Below are 12,065 nucleotides of genomic sequence, written 5' to 3'. Positions count from 1 at the left end.
AGCCGTGTCCTGTCTGCATGTCCAATGCCAGGCCTAGAGAAGCAATCCATAAAGGTTAGAGAGCTGTTCAGTGCTGAACCTCATTTTCTCTTTCCCTCACTGAACACATTTGCAATTGATTCTGGGTCTCCTTTTCTCCTTTCCCTCTTGAAGTCTCTTCTCTTTCTTTGGACTATTGGGATAAAATATTAAAATCAATGCATCATTTGTTCACCCTGGCAGCTCTCACCATCTAAAATGATAACAGCACCCATTAGCACTGTCACAGATAAGGATCCCTTCCTGCTATTCCCACTGCAAAGCCCCATTGTCACCCCTGCCAAGGGTTTACAATTTGGTGGAAAAAAATAGCTTTTGCCAAAACCCAGCATGCAAGCTTCCAGAACAGCAATGAAATGGGTTGTTTGGTGGGGTTTTTTTAAGCTGATTTATTTCCATTCAGTCCCATTACAGAAGTTGCAGAAGTAGGAAAAGCAAAGATGCAGGTTCTGATTGCTCCATTTACATTTCTATATCTCATACTCAGCTCTCATTACAAGAAAGAACCCTGCAGCTAGCTCACAATGTGGACTGATGCTTTTGATAACTGATGAAAATCACAAAGCAAGGGAGAGTCTGCATTTTTAAGTTCTCTTCACTACACAGCACTTGCTTATTTAGATCATATAAGGCATTGTTTGCTAAATACACAATTTCAGATCACACTGCAGGGTAATTTTCTTTTACCTATAGTCCAGCTTATTAAAGATGCACAGGACTTGATGCACTGACATTTTCTAGGATCCAGGAGTTTCCGGTACATTTTCATTTTGAAAGGAAAATATTATATTCTCTTACAGTTCCTTTCAGTTAGTCACAATTTTCCTGCAGTTAGTCACAATTTATTTCTTATGCAGCCACCTTGGGGTAGAACAATGAAGTAGTTAAATTGCCCACAGAAACTATACACGAGACCTGATAAAAGGGTGAAGGAAAGAAAAAAGAAAGAAAGAAAGAAAAAAGAGAGAGAAAAATCCCCGCTGTCTTTTGTGAGATAGAATAGGACAAAAAATTAGTGGGGAAAGAAATTTAATTCAAGAACCTCTAGGGTATATTGCAAAGAACAAGAGAGAAATTAAAAGCAATAAATAAATAGTTGACAACGTCCATTTTAAACCACAAAAAACAGGGCTCTGATGTTCAGTGTGAACATTAACTACTGCTGTGTTGTCTGGGTGGCTATAAAAACAGCCAGCCTTTGTGAACCCAGATCTCACATCACCAGCCTTCCCTCCTCCCTGCCCCCCACCCCAAGCCATCTTCTGAACTAGTTACCCACCATGGCAGTAGAAGAATCTGGCTGAAGCAGATCACAGGATCGTACTTTCAAGTTCCCTACTGGTCAATTATGTCACGCAACATGCTATTATTATTTCCAAGATTAAAACTAAAAGCCAAAAGCTACTCTTTAACAGGACAGCGAGTCATCAGTTAGATAAAGCACACAGCTGGCTCTAAGTTGGTCTGTGTTGTTCTTCAGAGCACAGAGTGCTCCTACTTCACCATTGTGTCCTGTATTTCAAACTGTATGTAACCCAGCCATGGACACTTCCCGGGGTTGCAGCCAGCGCTTCCACACTCTGCTGTGTAACTCTCCCTCCCAGACAGCAGAACTTCTTTCACTGCAGACACCCCAGTTTTACAGCCTCCATCACAGACTTACCACACAACACAAAGCAAGTGTGTTCAGAGCCATCACACCCCACTCCTTGGAAAACCCCTTCTTTGGGATGCTCACCACCCACTTTCTGCCCTGTGTCAGTTACTCCCTGAGCACAAAACCGTGTTTTGCCTGCTTTCCACACACAACCTTGGGTCCTTTTCTATTCAGTCTTGTGAAATAGTCCCTGTAGATGAGGTGGTGGTGATCTGCAAGCTCCGCGCACCCAGCATAATCAGCTCCCACCATCCAGTCGTAAGGGTGGGGACCTGACAGGTGTTAAGAAAGCAGACAAGGGTAGGGCAAACATCTGGTCCCTACTGTCTGGTGTTTCCCAGCCGCTCAGCGCAGAGTGCCTCCCTAGTCACTGAGGTCCGCATGTGGATTCCCTCATGTCTGATACAGGGCGATAGTAGCTGCTGCCCCAGTCCGGAGGTCTCTATCCCTTCTCCGGCCATCTTCTAGCCTGAGGCTTATAAAGGCTTTTAGCATCGATGCTTCTGACTTTTTGCAAAATTTGGCTGAAATCAGGTAATAAGTTTAAAAATAAAAAAAAATAATTTAAAAAAAGCAAAGGAGATCGGTATACCTTATAAGCATAAACGTAATAGCCATCTCCCGGGGAGAGTGCCAAACCCAGGCTAATGCTCAAACAACAACAGATCCTTCCCTGGCTTCTGTAGCACTCAGAGGCTGTGGACAATATGAGTCTATGGTCACACTGAGGACAACAGAGAAGCCCAAGATGTTCACACGCTGACCCAGCCATTTACCATTTTGAAACACAAACACACACCTTGCCAGCTAAATCATTTGAGCCTCTGTCAGAGTTAAAACCTCAGGCACCAGAACACAGGCCTCAAAAAAAATCATAGAATCATAGAATGCTTTGGGATGGAAGGGACCTTTAAAGGTCATCTAGTCCATCCCCCCTGCAATTGGCAGGGACATCTACAACTAGATCAGGTTGCTCAGAGCCCCATCCAGCCTGTCCTGGAATGTTTCCAAGGATGGGGCATCTACCACCTCTCCGGGCGTTCCAGTGTTTCACTACCCTCACTGTAAAAAATTTCTTCCTTATATCTAGTCTGAATCTACCCTCTTTTACTTTAAAACGATTACCCTTTGTCCTATCGCAACAGGCCCTGCTAAAATGTCAGTCCCCATCTTTCTTATAAGCCCCCTTTAAGTACTGAAAGGCCGCAATAAGGTCTCCCCGCAGCCTTCTCTTCTCCAGGCTGAACAACCCCAGCTCTTTCAGCCTTTCCTCATAGAAGAGGTGTTCAATCCCTCTGATAATTTTTGTGGCCCTAATGGACCAAAATAGACAGATTCATCCATTTACACATGTCTAACTGCCACAGCAGCAACCACAGTTGTTGAGGCAGCTTAATGCAGCAAGGGAGCAGCGCATACTAGTAACCACCTCTTAGCTCCCAGCATGTTATATTAATATTAATATTAATATATTATAATATATTAAAGGCCTATACCCAAAAAATCCCCCAAAGCCAGCAGATTTACCACTGCTTAACCATGGCTTATGGGCAGTGTCCCCAGTAGATTGGGAGAAATTGGTTCAAGGGTCCTGGATTGAGTGACCTCTGTTTTCCCCTGGAAACTGAACAGGCCAAGAAAGCAGCTTTCCTGGGATGCTGAAGGGAAGTAATGGATAACAAGCAGAAAAAAGTTATTTGGGAAAGTGCTGTTTTGCAACAGCATCACGCAGTCATTATCAAACGGATTTCCTGCGCATTGACTTTTCCTACATGAGCTATTAGTAGCTGATGTCTGGAAGGCTGGCCATTGTAAACAAATACCTTCCAAAACTAGGACAGTCATTAAGTTCAGAAAGCCATGATGCTGGCCAACAAACTGACTATTTACACTGTCCCGGAAGCAAAATGTATTCCCAACAAGCTGCCCCCCAGCAAAACCAAAGATCTCACACTATGTGACCAAAAAATCTCACAGTATGTGACCAAAACAGAGACAGGGACATGCTGTCATGTAATCAAGAACAGTAGTCTCTGATGAAGCCACATGCTGTCACTGCTTTTAGACTACAAAAAAACACTAACCATGCTGCAGTAAAGGCAGAAATCAGTGTAAGCCTCTGGCCTCCATCACAGAGGATATCAGGTTGGACAATCCTGAAGAATGTTTCTACCTTTGAAATCTGTAGAGACAGGCTAGTTCAAACATTTCTTCTCCAAACACGTCTCCCTTTTCCTCTCAACAGGCTGTAGAGAAGATGAAGAGCACTTTGGAAATCCCACCTAATACCAATCACCAGGATCTTGGGCTAATTAAACTGCAGGGTGGGATTCATAGGCCCTTTACCCAGGATACAGCCACTGGAATTTTCATAGGGCTTCTCTCAACTTGCTTATTACTTTGCCATCATTCTTGAAGGGTTACAGTCTATTGATGAAAACAAACAGGCACGTGAGAGAAACTCCACCCTTTTTCAGAGATGTCTTTCAATCATCCTTCAGACAGAATAACTAGGTAGAAAAAAAACAGGCACATGCTTACCCATATTTTCTGTAGAGTTGCACAGAGATTGGCACAGCTTTTATGGGGAGGAGGAGCAGAACAAGGACAGGCCAGGTCATTACATTTGGGACACTGGCAGCATCGTCTGAAGGGATACAGCAGAGAAACCCCCCAGCTGGCTTCCAGCTGGCCAGTCCACACACGTGCACAGCACTTCGCAGAGACACAAGCTCATGTACCAAAAGCACTCTGTCTACAGTGGGTCAGGGGTGTATCTGTGCCAAAAAATCCTTTCTGTACCTCTCTACGACAGCATCAACATAGCTGGGCAGCTACCAGCTCCTTCCAGAGCTAGGTCTCTGCACAGGACACGCACACCCAGAAATACAGAATCAGTCTTCATAAAAACCAGGAGAACTACATGAAGAAAGAAGACGGAAAGGTCAAAGCTCTACCAGTTAAATAGCAGGGAACCACAGCTATACCACAATCCTACTTTTGCATAGCAGACATGGCTCTCTAATATCCAGTCTCTTTAATCTCTTTAATTTCTGGTCTCATAGCTGTTCTTTGTCCATGGAACAAAGCCTGATCTACTTATAGATTTTATACTTATATAACATTGCTGAAGTGGTGGTGAGCTTTATCGGTGTATTTATTATTAACCAAGTGGACTAGAACAACCTCCACCATGAATGCAGTTTACCAGGATGAGGATGCATCAGCAGAACTGAATCTATGTAGGCAGTAGGGGCTGGCAGAGAGGAGGAGGGATGTAGTGAGTCACCCACAGCACTTGCCTGAGGTAAGTTTCTGCTAGACCTCTAAATCAGCTTTTTGTTTTTTCCATTGCCTAATCCCTAGGGTTAACCAAGACCAGACAGGCTACAGAGGGGATGAAGCAACCCTTTTTGGAACTTGCAGAAGACACAGTTAACATCACACTCCAAGCAGATTGCCAGGAACAGTAAACAAGCCAGGAAGTCCTGGGTCCTCCCAGAGCCTGCTGGCCAAGCCCTAGCTTTGTTCACTACATCTGTGGGGGGCTCACATATCTCTTTTCCTGGACCAGCAGCCACTGGAGAACACCAGTTGGATGAGAGCAAACAAGGTTTCTAACACAAGCAACACAAAGTCTGGGTAAGGAATTACTGGGATACCAGAGCAGGACACTGTCACTTCCAGTAGGATACTCCAGCCAACACCTCTGCTAGATACAGCCTAAGCTTCAAACAGACTTTTCAGCCTCCTCTTGCCCTGCTACATGAGATCACACCATTGTGTCTGTGTACTGCCAGGAGAGACCCTAATTCTATATATTACCAGGGGAGGACATCATCCTCTAGGGCTCTTTGAAACACAAGGCCCTGCTAGGTGGGATACTCTCAATAGCTTCTCACTTCAGCCCCACACAGACCCTATAAATCAGAGACAACAGACTGAGCAGATCACAGAGGCAGAGAGTATCACAGAGGAGTAGAGAAGCTTCTGCACTGCAAACTTTTCAGATCCAAACCTAAAACCTTAATCAGGAGGAAGAAAGGTAGTAGAGAAGGAGTCACCCGGGCAAGTGAGAGGAGAGTGGCGAAGGCTCCATATGAACCCTTATTGGGAAACAACACTCAAACACATCCCCCTATGTCTTCCCCCCTTATCAACCAGCAACATTTTGATTGTCTCATTTTAAAGTTGAACTTTTTAAACAAATTGTAACAAAGCTTATGTGAGGTTAATCACTCGCCGTTTCCTCTGGCATTCATTGTAATAGCACTAATTACAATAAACACATTTAAAATTAATGTGCATGTCATATGCATATATCAATTGCATTCTAATTTACCATTGATTAACATCCACAGACTGAACGTGCTTGCAATAATAAAAAGCTCTGACATAGCTTAACCCACCCCTGCCTGCCAGACTGCTCCCACAGCCAGGCAGGAGGCCATGACAGATGAGACCGATGGAGGGGAAAACGTGCAAGCCACCAGCAGCAAGTTACAGATCCAGGCAAGCTCTGAGCCTACAACACGTGGTAAGGATGAGCCTTCTGTCTACGCTAAGCCATCTCCAGTGCCTGTCACTTTGGAAATGGGCTCGCTCTCACAATTCCAGAGCACTGCATTGCTGCAGTATTTTAGATTTGCTTGCAAGCAGGCAGGATTTCATTTTCACTAACACGGTCAGTTTTTACAAATAGCCATTACCCACCTCCTTCTTCACAAGACAATTTCTCCAAGCATCCATCAGCACTGCTCTGCTAGACAGGGCCATGATGAGGCACAACCCCAGCAAGACTGGCAGGAACCTTCAGCAGGGTCAGAGGCCAAGCTACATTTTTGCCAATACCAGACGCAAACAGAATCAAGCGTATTGACTAAAGACTGTTTAAGCTGGGCCGCTATAATTGCTAAGGTATGGGTGACCTGTCCCACAGTCAGCTTATGCGTCAGTTAAAGAGATCACACGTGAGTAAAGGGGTACTGAGAGAAAAGCTTGAACAATTCCTGCAGCTCTTACATGTTCTCTTCCCTGAGCTGCTTGTCCTGCGCCTCTGCCAGAGGACACACTCATTACAGCAAAAATAAAGAGTGCTCCTGAGCCACACAGACCTACTTACAGATTGAAAGAATTTTTAAGTTAATATGCCAAGATGTGAAACACAACCAATGCTAGATTTGCAGATGATAGCATACATGCCACATCTCTTTCAGAGCACATTACCAGCCTAACCAAAGTGAGGAGCAGCTGAGAAGATGACACGCTTTCACTTCTGCCCTCTCTGCTACAGGCATAACCCCACACTGAAGGAAGGATAAGACAGAAGTTACTGGCTTCAGCTAACACTGGTGCTTGCCTCTCCAGAGTTCAGCAGTAGCATACAAAAAGGATGCACATCATTCAGTGCTGAAGACTCAAATGAGAGGTAGCAAGTGATTACAGCAGTGTAACTTGATGGCATCTCACCCCATGCATGTGCCTACAGCCAGATGTGCTCAGGCAGCGAAAGGGGAAGGTTGAATAAGCAATTGCTGAAGAACAGTTTTTACCAATCTTGATGCAGCCATCAGAAAACTTACCACAACAAACTGCTAAAAATTTAGTCCAGCAGTATTATCATATCTCCCCAGACAACGTACAGATCTGGCCCTGATCTTACTCCAGCATCTTTTGATGTAATCTTTCTTAAAATAATTTCAATGAGCACATTTCTGTCTAAAAGTTCACAGAAAGAGCAAATTTATATGAATATTGGAGCACAATTAGGTATAAATTGATCCGAGCTCTTCTCAAGGACCCTGAACCTAACGTTGGGACTTGTCCAATCTGATACCAAACCAATGCCAAATGACCTATGAAGCTAATTCAAATTAACCAACACATCAAATGCTTGTATGAAGAAGTTCATGAGTCAGCCATGGACAAAGAATGAGTCATAGGAGATATATAGGAGATAATTTTGAAGAATGAGTAAACCTGAGAAAAATCCCAAATTACCAATGAACAATATGCAAGTAGAAAAACATGTTCAATTTACAAAATAAGTTAATTGCTATGAATTAGTCAGATGGCTCTAGCCACATCAACATCTATTGTGGGCTGCTGTTGCAGTCTATATGTCACAGTTGAGCAATCTGAATCTCTGTTAAAGGTGTCTCTGACTTTAATGAGAGTTACTGCAATGTATATCAACAACACACTCTGGACATATGCCCCAGAAGAAAATCTAGTGTCGCAAAAATAAAGTTGCCTTAGCTTCTCCAATGGAGGACACTTCCCTGAGCATTCCTAGCTCACAGACCCACTGCAGGCGTACTGGGGAGACCATGAACTGATCCATCTCTCTCCCAGGGCTCCCCACCAGCACAAAAACAGAACTGCTGATTCCTATCGGCCACTGTCCACAAACTCATCGTTAATTAAAGAAAGGAGATGGGAAAAAACAAGGCCTTGGCCAGCTCAGAGAACACAGCCACTCCTTCCTTTGCCCCGCAACTGCTGAAATACCCCATACCGCCAGTCCCTTCCTAATTATCAGGAGAGATCACCCACAACTCCTTTCCACTGAAAAAATAAAATAAATTTAAAAAAAATCAGTTCTTCTCGTGCCCATTTAAGAAAATCCTTTGTTCATATGCATTGCTCGGCCACCAAGTCACACCACCAGTTCTGTTTCTTAAGCCCACACCCCTCCATTTGCCACACCACAGGCGAGTACCCAGATAGTCCCAGCAGCACAAGCAAAGGCAGAGATTCCTGCAGCCCTCTCGTATCAAAACCTGTAACCTCCTGCTTACCTGAAACCAAAACTTCCCCAAACACCAAAGTCCCTCAGAGCAAGAAGCAGTATTTCTGAAGGTTCAAACACAACATATTGCTTCAACAAAGAGAGGCATCTTCTAACATTTGGTACACATTTGCTATTTCTCTTTTCCTGCTTCTAGACCACACAACAAAACCTAGCACTGACAGATGCACAACTCTGCAGCACTAACTTTTTGGGGATGCATAAGGGCACAATTCCACCTTACAATCTCTCTGGCTGCAAATCCCACTTAAGAGGTTCCCACTGTGTTCACTCCCACCCTCTCTACAGTGACTTACCTTCCCCACAAACATTCCTGGGACTAGGTTTAGATTTAGGTTCCATTCACCCTCCCCTCAAGTTTTGATTTTGGTGTGATTGTCAGCAATTCATGACAAGTGCAGTCCCACAAACAGCGGCATCAACACAACTGAGAGGAACAACACCCAGAGATGGGGATTTCGGGAAGGACAGGAATCTCCCAAGCCAGCTTTGCCACTCAAAGCGTTATAACATCATAGCCCCAGTTCCATGTTTCTGAGCCCTTTTATATCCAACCCTCCGCAACCCAAGTCTTCTTTGAAGAAACCCAAGCCCAAATCATGCAATAGGTTATTGCAACAGGTTTTGTTTACAGAACTGAACAAAATTTAGCCTGACTTCCAAATGTGCCTTTACTACCTTTATTTTCCTTCATGGTTTTTGCCAACCTGTGTGTATGGGCATGGACGTGTGTGTAGGATTGTACAGCTTTTTTCTTTAATTTGTAGTCATGTTTAGTGCTACATAGCTCATTGACAGCAGACTGACCACCAGCCAAAGAACAATTGCCCTAATCAATTAACTTCTTAAAGTCACCAGTCACTGAACCCAGTTCTGCCAAGCATGTTATCCGTCTCAGGATAAAGCACATAGGTTTTATGACTACCTGCAGTCACATCCGAGCCAGGGGAACATCTCCCTGCAGGATGAAAGTAAAATAAAGCCTCTCAAGTAATCCCTCTCTGCATGCCAGCACTGGCACCCGTCTCCCATGAGACTCACCCACCCATCTAGTATTGGATCCCATATGTATAACCAGCCCTTAAATCCCAAATGATTAAACAAAGCAGCTAGCTAAAGGCTCACATGATTCACTGGTAGGAAATGTACTCAGCATTCAATATCCTACATCTGCTAAGAGACCAACTAATGCATAATGACAAATAGATCAGTTTTCACAGCACTGCTTGAAATGCAACACATTTAGTGAGTCTGGAAAGGACTTTATAGTTACCAACATACAGGAGGGAAGAGTGTTTATACCTTTTTGGACCAGACGCTCGAACTCTTCCACCTGATAGCCATACAGCTCTAGTAGGACTAGGACTCAGTTCTGAGTCCCACTAAAATAATAGTAGTCGTATACCCCTCCTGCCCAAGCAAGGTCTAGAAGTAGATCCTGATGAGATTGGGAAGGCTGAAAAATTGAAATTTCAGGTATTGAAAAATACCTGAAAAGCCACAGAAAACCAAAGGAAACTCACCACCCCCATCACACGCACTAAAAAAGTAGAAGCAGATCCACAACCACCAAGCATTCATATAAGCACAGAGCAACACTTAATGAAATCAAAAGAGCCCAGCGCTTTTAACCAGCTGTGAGCCAGGCTGCAAATGAAGCATAGCTGCTAAATTGTTACCCTTAAACTCCCAAGCTCTCTGCTAGTTTTCCTTACAGTCTGTGCTGGGTCATGACAGGCAGGCTGTGTAACACAAAAAGTACCTGTTGTGGCCAGCACTTCAAGTAATGACCATCAAATGACTTGTAAACGATTTTCAGGAGTGCTCAAAGCTTCAAATAAGCACATATCACAACGCAGGAACATCATTTTGGCCTGAAAGACCCCAATCTTTCCAGCCACTGATGAAACCTAGATGAATGGAGACAGCAGGAAATATTTCCTTTTTTTTTTTTTTTTTTGCCTCCATTCCCATCAGCTTTTCGCTACCAACCACTAAGAAAGTGCTACCTTTTGAGACATAGCATACCCCCAATCAGTGGGGAACACCAGGGCAATCTCATCCAGAGATGCTTCGGTTGAAAAAGCATTAGTGGAAGATCTATAAAGGCAGACAGGGAGGATAAGCTTTGAAATATAAGTACAACATAACTAAAGAGCACAAATGGCTAGTCAGTGCAGAAATAAACCAAGCGCTTGGTTATGCAGCCACTTTGATGCAGCACAAACCCAAGTTGGCACCAGAAATGGTAGTCATACGCCCCGTGACCACCCCCAGCTATTCATTCCCACTGCAAACCTTGTGCCAGTCCTGATAAGATGGGTGACAAATTCAGGGGGAGGAAAAGATAGCTGAAAACTACACAGACAGGTTTGGGGTTTCTGAGTCCCCCACCTGATGGATCAGCTCCCTAACCTGGCTGATGCTGCACCAGCTGCGGTGCTGGCCCAAGTGAGGCCATGGGACAGGCTGCAGCAGAGCCAAACACAAGAGTGTCTGCTGGCAGCAGATAGATAGTGTCAGATGGAAACACAGTGTAGCCACAATCTTAAACTTTTCCATTTAAGAAATGTTCCTGTCATGGAGCCTGCTACTAAATTGTTCATAACATTCCTGAATGCACTGTTCTGCAAGATGAAAAATGCTATTACAGTCATGTTACCACCATGTAACCAACAGGACCAACCAATCCAGTCCATGCTAAAAAACTCCCAGATAAACACCGGATTCGAATAACCTGTGTTTTGCTGAAGCTTAGTAAATACATGGCTTGGAGTAACTGCCAAATATAATAGAGTGACAATGGGACAGCCCTATTCATTCTGCTTTCAGGGCCTTCGCTGTAAAGCTTTATGAATATATTTGCCCAAACATAAGATGTTTTATGAGAGGGATTTCTAAAAGGGATACAACATGTAATGTACTGCTGTACAAGCTGCTAGAAGGACTAAGGTTAGAGAAAGCTCAAGTGATCAATAAATGTGAGGAGTTATAAAGCACAGAAAGCACTTAGAAACACTTCAGTACCTAAATATTAGAGCTTGTCAATAATTTTCTTTCCAAACATTTTTCTAATAGCATATCCCTTTGACCAAAAGCAAACATTTCTCAGCCCTTTTGATCTAAACATTTTGTCCTTTTTCCAGCCATGAAAAACTAAAGTGATGCCCCCCAACTGAACCCAAAAGAACACTTTTGCTAAGTATTATTAAAAAAAAAAAAACAACCACCACAAAACAAACAACCAACCCACACTAAAAAACTCACAGCATTTCAAACAAGTTTTCACTTCCTCACACTTTCTTCTCCAAAACAACTTAAGTAGAACCAGTCAAAGAAGTTAAGAAAAAGAAGGAAGCAGCAGCAAATAACTCAAACCTATGGGAATAACGAATGATCGGTGAAACAAGTGTATATTTACCAATCCAGCCTTTTAAAGTTCCTTCTGCCCTGCAGAAGAATAGCTTCTTTTTAATTTAAAAAAAAAAAAAAAAAAAAAAAGGCAAAGAACTCAAAGGAATTCCCCCCTACCTAGCTTAAAAATAAACTGCAGGACAA

The 12,065-nt window shown here is 43.5% G+C and overlaps 1 protein-coding gene across 1 annotated transcript in view; it reads right to left on the bottom strand.

Annotated features, from left to right (window-relative positions):
* SORCS3 (sortilin related VPS10 domain containing receptor 3) overlaps positions 1–12,065 on the bottom strand; it is a 321,133-nt gene that overhangs the window by 268,441 nt on the left and 40,627 nt on the right. The window lies entirely within an intron of this gene.

The sequence above is a fragment of the Nipponia nippon genome, unplaced genomic scaffold, assembly GCF_047370975.1.
Source record: "Nipponia nippon isolate SJK-2023a ecotype South Korea unplaced genomic scaffold, ASM4737097v1 scaffold_3, whole genome shotgun sequence".
Lineage (NCBI taxonomy): Eukaryota > Metazoa > Chordata > Aves > Pelecaniformes > Threskiornithidae > Nipponia > Nipponia nippon.
The sequence above is the reverse complement of the archived record's forward strand: the minus strand, read 5'-3'. Positions and strand labels throughout refer to the sequence as shown.